Below are 6,004 nucleotides of genomic sequence, written 5' to 3' on the forward strand. Positions count from 1 at the left end.
ATAACTCATAACACCATATTTTGTTAATTAGGGAAACCTTGGCCAAGGGAAAACCCCAATGGGATAATACCCACTAGATAATATACTAATATATATGTTCCTTGTTAAAGGATGGACCCTATTAGGAGTCAATGAGAAAATTTAGTATAGAGAGTCCTTGTTAGGAGACTTTGAATCCTTGTTAGGAGATCCCAACCCCATTAGGAGTTGTAGTATAGTGGATGCAAGAAGAGCTTATAGCCCAAACATGTACTTACAATTACAAGAAAAGATTAGTGCCCAAACAATTAATTAGTCTTCTAGTATATCGGTGCTATAACTTATTTCTTGACTAATCTTTGACCTCAGCTTGATCTTGAATCACAAAATCATGTTCTCAAAAACTTCAGTTCACAAGATACAAAAGTTTGCATATCATTTATTACAATACAATTGCACACATCTTTTCACAAGATGTCCTTTGTATAAATACCATGCCTTTTCACAAATTCCTACTAGGTTAGCTAAGACTATAATATACTTTTCCAACTTAGAGTAAGCATCTAGGATATCAGCCCTAATTAGTCAAGTAATTATTTTGTAAACAAGATAATTCCTTTACCTCCTCCAATTCAAATGTTCGATAAATCTTGAGTATATTTTATCCATATACTCAGTACTAATGTTTGAGGTTATACACATCATCATCAAAATGTATACTATCTCCATCTAACTTCACTAATCATAATATGATGTCAGAAACATTTTACAAATAAAACAATACACTATTATAAACCAATTTCATACTTAGACAATTTTCTAGGTGCCAAAAGCTAAGTATCTTTATTTTTGAGGTTTCCTACAAGCATGTAAATAATTTTTTGTCATAAATGACAACAATTACATATCTTCATTAGAAAATTGTCAATAGTCTCCCCCTTTGGCATTGATGTCAACAAAATAGGGAAAATTGGCTAAGTATCACAAACTAGTCCAAAAAACACATTAATCATCTTTTACAAATGACTACAACTTACACATGCTCCCCCTTTCAATATGATTTCATACCTTACCTTACTTATAGTTTTCTTATGCATCTTCTCCCCCTTTTACATAAATGACAAAGGTCAAAATGTCAAAATCTATCAAAATTGTTCATCTGCTATCAAAAACTTTGTTCATCTACCTTAAGCTGATAACATCTTCATGCAATCATCAAAACTCACCTTGAGACTATTTAAACCTTTTATCCATGTATCCTTTTCTATTTTAGTCAAAGTGAGAATTACGCATAGGGCATATGATGCAATTACCATTGCATTGAGACCAAATTATAAGAAATTTGAATAAGTGTCCTTAGCTTTGGCATGTTCCTCCAACTGTCTCTCAATAGGTGATATCTTCAGAGAAATAGAATATTTGAATTATAATAATCTCTTCAAAAAAAATTCTTTCTCAAGTTCCAATTTTCTAATATTACTATAAACACTGGCCACTTGTCCTTCAAAGTCATCAACTTTGTTTGAAGTTTGTTGTATTTGGCTTGTTAGAGCTTCTAGCTCACTCGACTTTCCTTCAATCTTGCTATCAAAATCCTTGGTCAACTTATGAGATAAAGTACACTTAATGTACAATACCTTTCCATCTTATTGACATCTCCAAAGTTCCTTGGTACAAGTATCAAGACTTAGAAAATCATTCTTGATATTCTAATAAATGGTGCTAAATAGATTAGCATCATGGGAAATTTGGGCCTTGGACTCTACAACATTCAAAAAAATTGTAAATTCCTCATCAAAGGACTTTAACATTATGTGTACCCTCTATTTAGGATCTGACTATGTATGCTTGACTACTAGAGTACTATGTAATGTGTTACTTACTTCCATTAAGGTTGTTTGTAAGCTCTTTACTTTTATGTTCTTCTCAATTGGTTTTTTTAGAGATGAGACCAAGTCAGCTTGATCATCATCATCACTTGTTAGGCTAGCAAGAAAAAGTGAAGTAGATGAACTATATGGTTTAGATTCATCTTCCTTTTGCTTCTTCTCTGCTACCTCCTTAGTGCTTTTCTCTTCTTTCTCTTTTTCGTCCTTTTCTCTTATTTCCTTCTCTTTTCTTTCTTCCTCCTCTACTCTTTTCTTCTTTTCTTCCTCTACTCTTCTTTTCATTTCTTCTTAAAGAAATTTCTACTTTGCTTCTTTGTTCTTTCTCTTTTTTTCCTCTAATTGCCTATTTTCTTCTTCAATTAGTTTCAACTAATCTTGAATGACCTCGGCCTGAGATTTTGTTTGATTGAAACTTTCAAAAGGGTTAGTGCTATCAGTGTTTATAGCAACATTGATCTAGTCAATCTATATAGTGTCACCACTCACTAACACTTCCAAAGTTTTAGGTGTTGGTGTAGGTGTTGCCTTTGACTTTGTCATCATCTAATTAATAGTTGTAGTTGTTTCATTCCTTATTGTATCCTTCTCATCCACCATACCTAAAAATGGTCTCACCTTGCTCCTCAAATAGGATGCCAGCTTGTTCAACAATTTATTGACTTATTCCTCATCATCTATTTTTTATATAGTCCTTAACATAAACTTCTAAAGTTCCATATCCTCTTTTTGAGCTAGTGTTTTCTTCTCTATAAGTCTATCATAGACCTTCTTATTTACTGTACCTTCAATATTCTCAAGTTTCAGATGGTTAGCAATCATATATCTCACTATAGAAATATCAATCTGATCTTTCTCAATATCATTATATAAATCATAAAATTTGTTCATCTAAACAAAGTTCCCTTAATTTGCAATGGCTAAGTTGATCTTCTCAATCTTAAACTTCCAAGTTTGCCTTGCTTTTCTTGATGTCTATTTAGAAATAGTAACTTTTAATGCTTGTTTAACTTCTTCTACTTCTTTGCTAGATTCCAAAATTGTCAATAATGACTCCCATCTTTTACCTAGTTTAGTAGCATGTTGCTTGACTCTTTTGGTCTTGGTAGTCACAGCTTCTACTAATCTTTTAGATTTTCTCTTTAGCTCACATGATTGTTCAATTGATACTATAGCATATTGAATTCTCTATTCTAAAGAAGTATCTACAATAGACACACTAGGTGGTTTCCCAACTAATAATGGTTGCACATACATTATTCCTTATTTCATTGTCTGACTAACTACCTATGATTCACTTTCTATCATACTAGCCTCAGTTAGAGCTTTCTTCATTATTGTCTCTATACTTTTGTGAGATGCTTTCTCTAAGGATGCTTGATAAATTAACTAGGTAATGTCTTCATATGTCCCAAATTTGTACCCAGCTTTGACCTTTTCAAAATTCAACAATAAATTAATATATCCAATTGCTACATCATCACTTAACTCATAACCTAAGGGATAAAGAAATGTCTCCTAAGGTTCTACTACTTGAATATGAGTTAAATATATATCAACCATAACACATATATCATTATTGAATCTTTATACAATTGTAGGTGTAATTCTAAATCATTATTTCATCCCATTCTGAAATGTTTTCATGATCAAATTTCTATTATCCAAGATTTTTTCTAATGGATGTCTTCTAAATACATATGTAATCATTTCCATGGTACATCTCTCACTACTCATAATTTCTATAACTGATAAGTATGGAAATCTCTTAAGTACATGAAAAAATATATGATTGATCAATGACTAGAATCTAAACACACCATTAGTGGTCTACTTGATTTTCTTTAAGTTTTCAAGGAGTTGCACTCTCAAAATTTTAATTAGATTAACTTGTTCTTTCTCAACACAAATCTTGTAAGCTGCATAGATGAATCTTATTGGTAATTCATCAATCTTAGAAATTCCACAAATAGAATAGGCAATGATTCTACTTAGGAATCTTACATCATCTTGTTTAATGGTGCTAATCACCATGGCCTTCCCCTTATAAACTACCTTAGTATAGCTCTCAACATTCTTCTTAACTAGTTTCTCACCTATAGGTACACTACCTTGTTTTCTAAGATTAGTTACCTCATTAATAATTTCAGTTGAAATGTCAACTACATTTTCTTCCATTCATAATTTCCCATCTAAATTCTACTTAGTATGATCTGTGTCCACCTTAGTATCAAGTTCAAGGTAGAAATAATATTTTATTAAGTCTAAGTCTTTCAAATTTTCAAATCTATACTTAACTAACATATCATGGATAAAGACAATTTCCATATCTTTGTTCATATAATCACTCCCAATAGTTTCAAACTTGCTATTAGGATAACTTCCTACATCTTAACCAAATACACTATGTTGTTTAGAGTAATAGATAATATTGAATTAGGGTTTCCTTCTACATGTTTCATGAAAATAAACTTCAATTTTGGTCTCTCCTCATTCTCAACATTATGAACTATTAACATATCAATGATTTTATCAAATATAAACTTTATCAAAGAAATAATTTTTGTGGAGAAATGACAAAATACATCTTTTGGAAATAGGGTTTAGTTTGAAATCATCTTGTCAAGTCACTTCTAAGTGTTCTATACTTATCATCACAATGAAGTGATAATCAATTTTGTACTCCATTTATTCATTCAATTCAAACTAGTTATCAATTACATTTAAAAATCAATTATCTGCTCAAAATCTTTGTTTGACCTTCAAATGTTACCCGAGGTTTACCATAGTTTCCTTGCATCATGACAATGCTCCAAGTAACTTTGCTCCGTGAAATTCTTTGTAAAAACATATTTTTCATCTTTTGCTATAGAATTAACTTTCTTTATTACAACAATAACTATTAATTCCTTTATAGCAAGTTCTGATAAGCTCCAAATTACAATTGAGCTTAGCTACAGTCTAAAATTATCTCGATACACCTTCTCCCAAGTTTTCTACCCATAGTTTGATCTCTAAATGAAGTTTCAAATTTTGGTTTTTTGAATAAGATTATTTCAACTTGTTTGAATCAAACTCAATAACTAATTTTGATTTTCCTATCTCTGCATCATCTAAGTTTTCTTTAGAAATATTAAATCCCTTCATAAATGCCTCATTAATTTCTTCTCAAAGTTCACTAACTATATTTCTTTGATCTTCATTATCTTTTCTAGTTCTTTAATTCCTTTCATGGTTCTTTCTATCATTTCCAAAGTTTCTTCTATCATTCCTTATATTTCTAAAGTTTCTTCCATTATTCCTTCTATCTCTAAAGTCTCTGTCCATTCTACAATACTTTATTGTATGTCCAAAGTTGTTACATAATTGACATATTGGGGTTATGCTTCTAGGATTATGCTAATCAATAGGTGAGTGACAATTCTAGGCTATGTTTCCAAAGTTGTTATACTTATAACACATTATCTTCCTTCTTTCTTCATAAGGTTTTGCTTCTCTCAATTTCCTCTCATTAGATCTTCTTCTATCTATAGGGCTAGTATTTCTAGAATTCTACTATTCCATCTATCATTATCATATTTAGGTTTCCTACAATCAATTTATTTATGACCCATACCATGACAATTATGACAATAAAAATCCATAATGTGACTAAATGACTTATTTGTACAATTTCTTTTCATATGACCTATTTCATTACATGAAAAACACTTACCTCTAAATTCATACCTAGTTTCCTCAAGATATTTAGCTTGCTTTGGTTCGACCAATATCTCAACTTCCTTGTATTGTCTAACTTCTTTAGGTTTATAGAAGATTGACTGGATTCAATCTTATAATCAAATTTATCTTTTCTTTTTGGATCTAATCTATTTTTAGGTTTCTTTGCAAACATTTTAAATTAAATCACCAAGACTAGACTTATCATAGGTAGGTCTCTTTATTGACATTGAATCATAAATTTTTTCTCTGCTAGAATAAATATTTTCAAGTTGTTCTTTTCTTTGAGTCAGTTCTCTTTTCACAATAGTGTCGTACTTTTGAAGTTCTTCATGATCTTCTTTTAATGATTCAAGCTCAGATGTCATCTTTTCTAGATTGGCTCTAAGATCTAAATTTTTAATCTTTAAATTAGATTC

This window comes from Cupressus sempervirens, chromosome 4 (genome assembly GCF_028749045.1).
Source record: "Cupressus sempervirens isolate cs-2001-9-10 chromosome 4, ASM2874904v1, whole genome shotgun sequence".
In the NCBI taxonomy this organism is placed as follows: domain Eukaryota; kingdom Viridiplantae; phylum Streptophyta; class Pinopsida; order Cupressales; family Cupressaceae; genus Cupressus; species Cupressus sempervirens.